Here is a 14,085-nt window from a genome sequence, read left to right as displayed (position 1 = left end):
AGCGGGGTATGGAGGAGAAGCAACGTTATGCTGTCTTTGCAAAATATTCCACAATATATATTAGTGTAAGTATGTGAAAAGATCCTGCTTTACACAAATCGATGCTTCACAAAAATTGAAAAGCTTTGCTCTAGCATTCTTGTAGCACAAATAATGTTTAAGAAGAAAGGTCGATTGCATGTACCAGTTATTTTCCTCAAAGGTGCAAGGTTATGAGCAAGTGGCATCTGTGAATATACAATTAGAAACATGAACAACAAGCATTGGCAAAGCTAAGAGTTCTATGCTTGGCAACCCTGCATTACATTTTTTGTTGCAAAAGTTTGCAATAAGCATTAAAAGTTTAACACTGATAAAAAGTTGAAACGACAAAAAGGTGGTTACTCTTACTCACAGTGAAAAACGCCAATGCATAAGTAGGCTGAATCATTATTCTGTATGCTGTGGAAGGCATAAGCAAAATGTTTAAGACAGTTCCACAGATATAAGGATAAAGAGAGGTTACTGTATGTGCTTCATTATATATATATACAGGTGTGCGGCTGATCTGTTTCTGCAAGGAAGATGTTGTGGCAATATATATATATATATATATATATATATATATATACATATATATATATATATATATATATATATATATATATATATATATATATATATATATATATATATATATTTATATATAAAGCTCCACACATCCACAGGATCCTCACTCCTGATAAAGGACGCAGCACTCACTGGGGTAGTTTTCAATTCGATATTTAATAGAAAACTGTCAGCACATCAAGACGCGTTTCGGCATCGGCCTTCGTCAATTGTTGCACAATTGACGAAGGCCGATGCTGAAACGCGCCTTGATGTGGATGTGTGGAGCTTTATATTATTGACGGGTACACCCCCGTTACGTGAGCACCCGCTCACGAGTGCGGCAGGCTGGTGTTTTGGGAACTGTGATATATATATATATATATATATGCAAGAAAAATAAGCCTGTCTAAATGCACCATATCCTACTAAGAAATAATAATGGAATTATAAATGAAGCAAATAACATTTGAATTGATTAAAATATAACACCAATTCTCGCATTTCAAGGACCCAGTGTGCCATCATGCACCACAAATGCTTGAACTTTGCATACGCCCATTGAAGCGCAGGTGATAGATAAATAAAACCGGAAATACTAATCTGCAATGCGAGCCTCTGATGTTATAATTGCTGCCCAGGAAGAAGAGGTTGTTACCTCGAAAAGCGTTGGCGAAGAAGCACTAAATGGATTATGAAGGCAGACTGCATTACACATGAGCGCCGTTGTGTGCTCTCCTGAAGCTCAAGGCACATTGGTTACAGATTTTCATGGCAGCCTGGCCATGGGGAGAGGCACCATCCTGGGCTGGAAGAGCAGTTTCCAACCAGCCGAGTGAGGCTGCATGTTTGAACTATCAGAACTTGCGTGGCACGACGTTCGATATGCAAGAAAAATAAGCCTGTCTAAATGCACCATATCCTACTAAGGAATAATAATGGAATTATAAATGAAGCAAATACAATTTGAATTGATTAAAATATAACACCAATTCTCGCATTTCAGGGACCCAGTGTCCCATCATGCACCACAAATGCTTGAACTTTGCATACGCCCATTGAAGCGCAGGTGATAGATAAATAAAACCGGAAATACTAATCAGCAATGCGAGCCTCTGATGTTATAATTGCTGCCCAGGAAGAAGAGGTTGTTACCTCGAAACGCGTTGGCGAAGAAGCACCAAGGGCCAGATGTAGGTAATTCATATTTACCGACTCTTAAATACCGAATTTTACCGATTCGGTATTTAAGAGTCGGTAAATATGAAGGGGGGAGATGTAGGTATTACAGATTCTGTAAATACCGAATCTTTAAGATTCGGTATTTACCGATTCTGTAAATACCGAATCGGTATTGCCCATTGATTCCTATGGGCCTTGAAGCCCATAGGAATCAATGGGCAATACCGATTCTGTAATTACAGAATCGGTAAATACCGATTTTAGCTAGGGTGCAGGGGGTGTCACTTTGACACCCTCTAGCACCCCAAAAATAGGCATGTGCGCCATGTGGCACACAGACATGCCCTAAGGGCACGTCTGTCTGTCACATGGCTAGGGTGTGCATGCACACATGTGCATGCACACCTGAATTCGGTATTTTAACACCCAATTGGATTGGGTGGTAAAATACCGAATCTGAAAGGCCTGCGGCACTCAAAGATGTGCTACCTACATGTGCTTTTACAGAATCGGTATTTTTACCGAGTCTGTATTTACCGATTCGGTAATTTGACCGAATCTGTAAATACAGATTCGGTAAAATAAAATAAAAGAAAAAAAGAAAAAAAGAAGTAAAAGAAAAGTGGATCCAACAAGTGACAAAATGGGACTTCAAAAAAATCACAAGGGCTGCAAAAAGGGAAGAATGGAAAAGCAGGATAAGAAGAAAAATAACACCTCCCACCAAAGGGAAAATACTTTTCGAAATTAAATGATGAAAATTGAAAACTTAATGCAGACAAAATTATGGGAAAATGAACAGTGAAACTGAGAACTGTTGGACTATGACAAATAAATGAAATTATATTGAAAATAAGTAATGATGATTAAAAGATCGAGAAATTATGTTGAAAGGCAAAGACCTATAAGTATTTTAAGTAAAACTACAACCTCCAGAATGCTTAGAGACAATGTGCACACGAAACAGGAAATGCTACAATGTGGCTTTAAAAGAACTGACCTTCCTGTGATCAGGTGATCATGAGCTAGGGAGAGGTGCTCCCGAAACGCGTTGATCAGTGCTTGTCTTTTTCTGCTAATTATGCTATCTGAAGGCAAAAAAATCGAATAAAAATAGCAAAATATCTTTAAATACGTGAGTTCTTCCCGTTTGTCTTCCTGGTCAGGAAGAATTGTGTGCAAAATGGAAGCGGCGTGGTTCAGCTGCAGGGATCACGAACCGAGCGTTGAGCGCTGCAGTTCCCGGACACAGAGAACCAAAGGCAGGAATATATATATATATACACACACATATATATATGGGTTCTCCGGAGGACCCTAGCATCACAGCAAGGGGGTCAGGGTATTCCTATTCTGCACCCTTTTCTTTTTTTAATATTTTTTCTTGGGACTTGGCTGAAGCTGACTCCAATGATGGCTGCCAACACTCCCTGGTTGAAGTGCTGGCAGCCAATCAGATTTGAGCACGGGAATGCTGGATCATCGGAGGATCCGAGACCCTATATATCTAAATTTGGATTTCTTTTAATTTCTCAAAAACTACTGAATGGATTTACACCAATTCACAAAAAGGTTGCTATCTGAACCAAGAGCTATGTTTCTACCAAATCTGGTGTATTTCCGTTCAGTAGTTCGGGCTGCAGTTGTTTCTAAAATCCCAATAGGAATTTGCATGGGAAAACAAGTTTTGGGATCCCCTTTTATCTCTACCCGCTTGATTGATCAGTATACATAAACGCACAGGTGCACAACACAGATTTAAGCAATAAAAACAGTTCTAAGTCCAATAATCACAGCAATAGAATTCCTCAGTTTCGATTCTTTTTATTCCAAAAAACGTGAAGAAAAACGATTGTACAGCCGACGCGTTTCGTCCACTAGGGACTTCTTCAGGGCTGTCATGAAAACAAACATATAGACATACAATTAAAAACAGATTCTATGCTCAGCCGAGCATTGAGAACAGACATTTGAAAAAATCTCTTCGACATCATAGTTATGTACAGTCTATCATTCTAGAGATATCAAACCAATCAGATCAGGAGCTACTTACAACAATAGATTCAAAGGACTAAATGCGGAGATGGATTAAGTACAAAGAATTGCATTTAGGGAGATATTTCACATTGTTTGGACTTCATATTTTAAAATCATGACATTTTGTTTACTAATATCTATATTACATGTCTTCCATTAAGTCTAAAAGATCAACTATTTTTTAGTGAAGAATAATGATTAGTTTCATGCCTGAGAGGGCTCTAGAGGAGAGAAAGGGAGCAAAAAAGGAGAGAGATGTGTGAGAGAAAACAATCTAGTTGTCATATGCCTTTAGGAAAGACAACAAGGGCTAATATACTTTGTGCATATCATTGATTAATGATATGCACTGCATAATATATGCAAGGTCAAACTGGCGATACTCCATAAGAGTATCCATCTTAGTGTACAACATGATGAGTAGACCCTATCCATCCTTCGTCTATTTAATTTTATCTGAAGTGCAACCAAAATTGCAGTCACCAAGGAAACTCATATTTGAAAAGTCAACCTACCGGCTTATTCTAATTTGTGTTGTCGTGCTGGTAGGTCCTAATTCTGGATTTGGTCGTATTTGGTAAGTGCAGGAATCGGATGATGGATCTTTATACAGATAACAAGAGAACCGACCAATTGTATATGCATTCTTACATCTATTAGATGTGTCCAAGAGAGGGTCTTCACCAGCATAACATGGAGACCATTAACAAGTGTAAGGCTCGATCTGGGATTCAGCCCTTCAATGTCAATCTGGAGTATATATATTCCAAAGTGCCAAAAATGAAAGAATCAATGATAAGTTTGTATATATATTGTAGCGTAGGAATAGACAACCGCACAGAAAGACAACTCCCAGCATTATTACATACATTATATCAACAAGGACAAGGACTCACACTGGAAGTCGAAAGTAGCCGTGCGGAGGTCAGTGTCAATAATTTGGTATGTCAAGCAAGTAGTTGTGGCCGATGTTTTAAAAGGGCCAACAGACAAAAGGTATAGTTCTGTTAAAAGAAAAAAAAATAGGAAAAAAGTGAATTTGTAGCAAAATGGTGATACAATCTGGTCACATATAACGTATCTGAATGCCAGCTACAGTGGGATCCATCAAGAAAATAAAGAGAAACAGAGACTACATTCTTGTTTCAAGCCTATCCCAAAACGGTAATAACATATATTCTGGTCATATAGCCAGCTGATGCTGTGTTCAAGTAAACAAATCACAAAATAATAAATGATACAACTTACCAAAAAACTAGTCAATTATAGGCGATTGTTGACGAAGTGCATACAATCTCATAGCAAAAATAAGAATGAGCCCTACGAAATAGGAAGAGAAAACTAAATGAAGAAGACGAGGCTCATTCCAGGCGTCCTTTTTCACCCCAAAACTTACAAGACGGCAGCTGAAGTGAGCATCGTACTAATATAGAAAAATTTGCAATGATTCATCGAATGGCGCCAATGTTTTTGGCAAAACAAAAAACCCTCTTCATATGGAAACAAGGTCCTAACTATACTTACCTACTGTAGGTAATAGATAGTAGGTAATATATATATATATAATAGCCTAGCATCCTCAGAGTATCCTTTCATATTTTGAATACCGTTTCTGTCACTATTGGTAATGATGGATTGACCCCCTCCATATGCATCTACTTCACTGAGACCCCCTGCAATGCCCATTTTTCAGAGGTATACTCAGGATCTCCCTGGGTATCGTAGCACCATTCGTTGATAATCAACTGACGGAAGTCCCTGAAGTACGATCGAACATCCAATGCTGTAATCCCCCCCACCTCATAATTTGTCACATTGTCAAAGCAATCCGTGGGAGTCCATTGGTCCAGAAGAAACTTCTCGACATGAAATTGAGCTTCGCAAAGGAGTACGATACATCATATAGACATTTTTGCAACTTATTTAAGAATTGCAACAGTGCCACCATTTAACATTTTGCTGACCTTCCCAATAGGGAGAACAGGAGCATTGAGTACATTTGTATATTCGATTTATCATCCAGTGGTGAGAAGTTCCTCACCTAGGCCATGACCCCCAAATATTTTAATCTATCCAAAACAGTTTGTAGACCCATTGCCCAATCCAGGCTGTGGGGGTATGCACTAGCCGGGAAAACCAATGACTTGGCCGTGTTCATGTACAGATCCTGGATCTCACCAAATACCTGAAAGATTTAAAGGACTCGGTCCCAACCATCTAGGGTCTGCAAGGAAGATCAAAACATCATCTGTGGACAGGGCCACTCTACTGGAATCACCCATTTCCTAATCTCAAATCAAAGCCACCCCACCAGTTGGTTGATAGAAATAGCCAAGAGGAAAGGAAACAGTGGGCCACACTGCCTTTTGCCTTTCATTACCGGGAAGGCACCTGACACCGCATGGCCCACTTGGACCCTAGCAACAGGCCTGTGTGTAGCAGTTTAATATATGCCCTAAAGTTAGGCCCAAAGTTGAGCCTCTGGAGGACAGCAAACAGGTAGTCCCGCTCCACAAAGTCAAATGCTTTCTCCATATCAGCCATACGCATCACTGCCGGGCTCCTCTCTCTACCTGTCTGCCAATGCATGGTACATTCATCTGATGGTATGTCTAGTAGCCCCCCTTGGCATACATTCCAAGGGACCCTGTAGTACCACAGATGGGATCACTTGAACAAGTCTCTCAGCCAAGGCCTTTGCTACTATCTTGGCTTTAATACTGAAAAGGGAGAGGACTGACGGGGAAACAGCTATCGCTCACTGGAATCCTCGAACTGACGTGGAGAGAGGGATGCGGTCCGTGTCCAGATCCAGATCCAGAAGTTCTTGATCTGCAAGCCCTGCAAGTGATGCTTCGCGCGCTGGACAGTGAAGGACTTGATTCATTTTGGTGATTTGTTATTTGTTTACTGACGAAGCTCAAGATATAGTTTTCCCTTGGTTATTGTAGTTTGGTACCTTCCTATCCTCACTACAAAGGACAAGGACAGGGCAGGGTGAACTACGGAATTAATCATCATAATAGCCCTCACATGTGATTGGGCAGAGTTGCGGCCCAAGGGGGAAAATTCTGTTGGGTGGTGGTGCTAGGCAGCCCTACATTTGATATTTAGTATCGGGATGACAGGCGCTCTGCTATTGGGGATGTGGGTAGTTCTAGACCTACAAGGCAGGGTTGCAGGGTGGGGGTTCTGTTATGGTGGTTTCTTTGTTGTATTTTGATTCATTGGGTTGTGCATGCTTCAAAAAATTTTTCCATTTCAGAAGGGATGAGACCTGTTATTTCCTGCTCTCTATGGGTATCCGAATGAGTGGGTGACGGGGACGAGGGTAGAAGTGGAAGGGAGGGAGGGAATGTATAGGACACCCTACATGGCAACACGACATATGAGGAAATTAACAATTCTCTCTTGGAAGGTAAACAGCCTGGGGGACAAGATAAATGCACCATGGTGCTCCAGTTTCTACTTCGACATTCCCTGGACTTGGTACTACTTCAGGAGACCCACTTCAAAGGCACTAACTGTTTGGCGCTGAATCGCTATGGCTACACACTTAGGGCACACGCCGGCTTTACGACTGGATCCAGGGGCACCGCCATTCTCATTAAAAATTCAGTCCCCTTCCATATAAAGCGGGCGTGGTATGACCATATGGGTCGTTATGTAGCCCTCTCTGGGACGTGGGAGGGCAGGTACTAAATGCTTGTTCAGTCTATATTCTTCCAAGGTTACATGACACTACACTTCCCGATCTTAGTAGGCTGCTACTCGACTTATCACAGGGGACCCTGATCCTTGGTGGGGACATGAATGATACTATGTCTTTGGACATGGATAGGGAAACGCACCAACCCAGGGCCTGGGAATCACAATCTCTGTCTAGGTTTGCACACGCATTGGGCTTGACAGACCTCTGGAGGAGCCATAACCCTGACCTGAGACAATACACACAAATATCTGCAGCCCCCAGGAGTAGCTCGCGAATAGACTATATTTTCACGCACTCAGCCTCGGTGAGACTCTTCAGAGGAGGATGCCACAGGGCGCAAGGTATCTGGGACCCCTCGACAGTGGAGGTACAGATGTGCGGGCTGTGGTGAGAGCTGTCTCTCCCACCTAGATTAGACCCCACCTTGTTTAGAGACCAGGAATTTAGGGATCAGTTTAGGGAGTGCACGGAGCAATATTTTGCTGACAAATGTTGGCTCGGTATGGTCGGACTGTATACTCTGGGAAGTATACAAAGTAGTTGCCAGGGACTTTGTCCAGGCGACCAGTGGCGTCAGACGCAAAGAAAAAAGTGCACAATCTTGAGCGGGAGATCCTAACTCTTGAACTGACACTGGACCTGGACCCCGCGAGTGCTCTCGAACGCACACATAAACTCAAACTCAAACAGAAAGAGCTTCGAGACCTGGAGGAAAACACTGCTCGCGCGCCTGTGCTGGCAACGCAAAGGAAGGTCTACGATCTAGGGGATAAGGCCAAGAAGCTCATCGCGTGGCTCGAATGACGGGATAGGAGCCGCAACTGGGTCTCAGAAATTAGAAATGAGGAGGGTGTGCGGGGCAGTACTGGTGTCGAATTAGCGGAGGTGTTTGCAGATTATTACGAAAACTGTCTATCGATCGCAGTCTACACTGGAGGATGGTGAGTCCTCCAAATTTTTAAAATATTTGAACATGCAGGCAATTGAGTAAGATGATAGAGTAGGGCTAGATTCTGGCATGAGGGTAGAGGAAGTCTAAAATGCCATATGAGATCTGCAATCCGGTAAGGCACCAGGCTCCAGTGCCTCCAGCTACCGACGGAAATGTTTAAATGTGTGGCAAGCAAACTCTCCACGCACATGCTTAACATGTTTCACGGAGCAAGAGACGAAGGTGCGCTTCCAGAAGATTTATGCATGGCGACCATAGTGGTCATTCTTAAAAAAGGGAAAGCCCACGATCTCTGTAGTTCATATAGGCCGATCTCCCTTTTGAATTTCGAGGCCAAAGTATTAGCTAAAGTCATAGCTAACCGTCTAAGCTCTGTCAGTCCCTAATACATCCAGATCTATCTGGCTTCATGCCACACAGGAGCACTAGGCTCAATCTGCGCTGCCTTAATGGCGTGATGCAGATGACTCAGAAACGCACGGATATACTGGCTGCATTTCTGTCGCTCGACACGAAGATGGCATTCAACAGTATTGAATGGGCGTACCTATTTGCTGTCCTAGATAAAATCGGATTTGGCCCTAATATACAGCAATGTATACCGAACCGATGGCCCGCGTTAGTGTCAATGAAAATATTTCTAGATCCTATATGCTTTATTGGGGAACCTGACAAGGATGTCCGCTATCACCGATGCTTTTGGCACTGGCACTGGAACCACTGGCTGTTTGAATACGGGGAGACCCAGTAGTGAGAGGTATAGACCTAGGGGGCAGCTGGGAAGAACATATATCTTTATACGCAGGTGACATTCTGCTGTTTGCCCACAGCCCAAGAAAAAACATTTCATCGCCTCATCCACATAATATAGTCCTTCAGTACCTATGCAGGATATTGCATCAACTGGGGTAAATCCTTGGTGTTCTTATAGGTGGGAGTGCTACCGCCCCTGACGTCGGCATGCTCAGAAGTGGTCCCTAAAGAAACTTTTAAATATTTGGGTCTATGAATCACCAAGAATGAGGACGACTTCATGTGGCTTAATGTACAAGCACAATTGGTTCGATTGAGGGAGGACATTGCACACTGGAGACGGCTCCCTGTCTCTTTGATGGGCAGAGCGGTTATTTCTAAAATGATGGCCCTCCCACGTCTACTGTATGTAGTCCAGAACACCCCATACCAGATACCGGAGACGTTTTTTCAATTCAATGAGTCCGTGCAGCGCCTATTACTGTGGGGTGGGAGGTAACCCAAGAATTGCACTGAAGAAACTCCAGAGAGGCGTATATGAAGGGGACCTCGCTGTTGACATTTGGAAATACTATTGGGCGTCTCAGCATGTCAATATTAATGGGTGGGCCTTCTCACCATTAGAGGAACCAGCATACAGGGTAGACCATTTGGCATTCGGCAATAATAGCTACTTAACGGAACTATATCGGAAGGGGAGAGGTCATTCGCTCCTCCCGGTACGTACCCGAACGGTTTCTGATGCCAGGCATAGGGCAACCAAAATGACTGGGTGGGCAAACAAACTTACAGAACAGAATCCTCTCTGGGTGGGTGGTCAATTGGAAGAGCTGACACGACTAACAGACTTTCGGAAATGGAGCCTTATAGGGATTGACCATTTGGGGGATGTCTGGAAGGACGGGAAAATGCTGGACTTTGACACATTTCAGGGACAGTTTCAAATGGGGAGGGGGGAGTGTCTACGAAACGGACAGATGCGCCATGCACTCCATTGTCATCGGAAAGAGGGATCCCTGTTACCAGAACATTCCCCACTTGAGGACCGTCTCTCTGACCTATCGAAAACTGATTAACAACTCCCCAGAATGTTTGGGCCCACTGACGGAGTCCTGGGAGTCTTATGTGGGCCTATTAGAGGATGATGATTGGGCCTAGGTGCTGCAGACCCCCAGGGATATAACTATAAGAGCACGGTTCAGGTTGATTCAGGTCTGTATTTTTCATAGATCCTATGCTTCCCAAATAGTTTACGTTCGAATGGGCACCTATGAGACTGACAAATGCATACGGGGTTGTGGTGAGCCAGGGTCTTTCTTTCATATACTTTCGTCATGCCCCAGAATTCAAACATATTGGGAAGGTATAACTCAAGTGATGACGACAGTGGTGGGCGAGAGTGTCCCCCCTGAACCAAGGTGGCTTATCCTGGGAGTGACTGGGGAAACGACATGGCCGCAATGGGCCAAGGCTTGGTTGGTCCTTGCAGGAGGAGTGGCCAAGAGAAACATCGCCCGAGCATGGGGAGCAGGGACAGCCCCCACACTCGTAGCCTGGAAGAAAGACCTAGACTGATGCCATGGGGCAGAACGGGTGATTTATTAGTGCTGGGGTTGCCCACGTAAAGGTGAAAAGATATGGGGTGTCTGGGCCAAGTACAGAGGTCTTTGATTAATGCTGTGGGAAATGTTTTGTATTGCCTTGAGAGAAATGATGTTATAGTTTACGACAAAAGAATGACTGTTTTCCAGTGATTGTCTTGGTGGGCCCAGGCACAAATCCTCCATTTTCACTCTGGGCGCTGGCCATCCAGGCTGATGCACATCTCTATTGGAGAGTGATCCATAATGCCTCAAGCCAGTATATGCACCTCCTGATTCTATGTACTTCAGTCTTGGGCACCAAGAAATAATCTAGGTGGGAGAGGGTGCTGTGAACCCGAGAAACGAAGGTGAATCCCTGCTCCATTCAGTGCATTCATCGTGATAGATCTACCATACCCAGGGCCTCAGTAAACCTTGTTTCAAACAAAGGAGAGAGTAAGGGAGTTCGTTCACCCAAAAGTGAACTAGAGACTTCTCCTATTCCCCTGGGAGGAAATATGGCAAAAACAAAGGAAGGAGTATCCACTATGACTTAGAAGAACAGACGTATCTGGAGGATTGGTTCTTGGCAAAAAGAAGGAAATTCATCCTTTTGATAGAAACCCCTCACTCACCACCTAGTGGTGACATGCTTCATCATTGGGGTCCACCTTGGCGTCCTAGCGACACCAAGGTGTGCTACAACACCTGGACTACAGTGGAGCGGGTTGTGGCTGTAAGTGCAAAAAAAAAAAAAAAAAAAAAAAATGTTAGAAATTGTCCTGGTTGTACTCAGAAAAAGTAATTTTATTTATAGAGCAACTGAACAATGTTTTAAAATTAATACTGGCGAGATCCTGGTAGGGAGGGTTACGACCCTGGGATCTCTATATGTGTTGGATGGTCAACATGTTTCTACCATAAGGGCTATTGCCCGGTATTCGTCAGGACCAGAAAAAACAGGTGGACAGGGGGTGCGTGCTCCCTAAAAAGCACTCCCGGCCTTGATCCCCTGTGTGCCTACTGGCAAAAAATTGCCAGTGGTAAATGCCGCTCTATAAAATAAGCGAGCTGGCAGGTTAAAACAAGAGACTCCAATATGAGTGCTCTGCGCTTCAACGGGCAGGGCGTAAGGTCAATGCCTGTATAATCGCAATTTAGTTTCAGGCAGGTAAGATCAGAATCGACCTACTCCTCGCGTCCACTGCTCGGCTAGTCGACTAGCCGAGCAGTGGACGCGAGGAGTAGGTCGATTCTGATCTTACCTGCCTGAAACTAAATTGCGATTATACAGGCATTGACCTTACGCCCTGCCCGTTGAAGCGCAGAGCACTCATATTGGAGTCTCTTGTTTTAACCTGCCAGCTCGCTTATTTTATAGAGCGGCATTTACCACTGGCAATTTTTTGCCAGTAGGCACACAGGGGATCAAGGCCGGGAGTGCTTTTTAGGGAGCACGCACCCCCTGTCCACCTGTTTTTTCTGGTCCTGACGAATACCGGGCAATAGCCCTTATGGTAGAAACATGTTGACCATCCAACACATATAGAGATCCCAGGGTCGTAACCCTCCCTACCAGGATCTCGCCAGTATTAATTTTAAAACATTGTTCAGTTGCTCTATAAATAAAATTACTTTTTCTGAGTACAACCAGGACAATTTTTAACATTTTTTTTTTTTTTTTTTTTTTGCACTTACAGCCACAACCCGCTCCACTGTAGTCCAGGTGTTGTAGCACACCTTGGTGTCGCTAGGACGCCAAGGTGGACCCCAATGATGAAGCATGTCACCACTAGGTGGTGAGTGAGGGGTTTCTATCAAAAGGATGAATTTCCTTCTTTTTGCCAAGAACCAATCCTCCAGATACGTCTGTTCTTCTAAGTCATAGTGGATACTCCTTCCTCAGTAAACCTTGCCATTAACCAGGAGCTCACCAGGGATCTCCCCACAAACGTCTAACGACCTCCATAAATGAGGAAGTCACTGGAATAGGGACATAAACATTTACTAGTGTAGGTGGCCTTTCATTGCTGTGTACCTTCCTCAAGCATCCACCCATTTCCCTGTCACCACTTATGGTGGGATTTGGGGTCTGATAAATATGGCTGTTCCTCTAGAGCCCCTCACAAACCCGAAATGAAACACCTGATTATAACTTTGCTGGCCAGGAATGGGACTTTGTTCCCCATAAGTTGAGTCTATTGGAGGAAGAGGACATCTGCTTGTAGCCTCTTATCTGCTCCAAAGACTGCCCATCTCTTCACTTTCCAGTAAGTCATTCAGTTTTCTTTTTTGGTGTTGAATTTTTTTTATGCGTTTTACAATGAAAATGCATCAAGAGTATAAGGAAGCAGTAATAAGTTGTGAATACATAAATGAGAATTTCTATGAGGATAACAAGTAATAGTAAATACATGACATTCGTTGATTAATAAAATCATATACATATAGAATATATAAATAGACAAATTGTGAATAAATAATTAAATAAATAAATAGATAAATAGTGAAAAGCAGAGAAGAAAAGGAGAAAAGTAAGGGGAGGGGAGGAGAATGCAAGGAGGATAATAATTAGTAGATATGTAAATGGCATAAATAAGGAATTGAAATAACATATATTATTAATTGATAAAATACAAATAGATCAAATATAAATATGAATCAGTGACTGTATTTGAGAGCATCATAGTAATAATAGAGAAATGTGTTATCATAGTAAAATACTCACCTTTTAAAACGTTAAAGACAAAATTAATTTGGGAGAGCATAGTAAAATAGTGTAAATACGGGAAAAGGAAAAAAGAATAAAATATGGAGGATAATATGGAGGGCTGGAGCCAGGGTATGGTGAGGTGGGGAGAGAAAAATAGGAGAGGGAAGATAATAATAAAAAGAATATGGAAAAGTGGAATAAACAGAGCAAGTAATAATAGGAAAGACATAATAAACAAAGATGGAGAACAATGAGTTAGTCTCCTTAGGTAGATACAGTGAGAGGAGCTGGAGAATGAGCAGTTTTATCAGCATTTTTTTTAGGAAAGGTGACCAAATTTGGAGAAAAAGGTCAGTTTGATCCTGAAGGTTATAGATCATTCATTTATGTGAAGCCGTTTGTATATTGGCTACTAACCATTCTTCCTGTGAGGGTGGAGAAGATGATTTCCAATGACGTTGAATACATACTTTAGCTGTAGCCAAGGCAGTGTGGAAAAGACGATGTTGTGGTTTAGAAAGCTTTGGGGAATGACGTACTCATGTAAAAGAATATTGGCAGGTGT

This window comes from Lissotriton helveticus, chromosome 5_1 (genome assembly GCF_964261635.1).
Source record: "Lissotriton helveticus chromosome 5_1, aLisHel1.1, whole genome shotgun sequence".
NCBI classification, from domain to species: Eukaryota; Metazoa; Chordata; class Amphibia; order Caudata; family Salamandridae; genus Lissotriton; species Lissotriton helveticus.
This window is presented reverse-complemented; position numbering follows the sequence as displayed.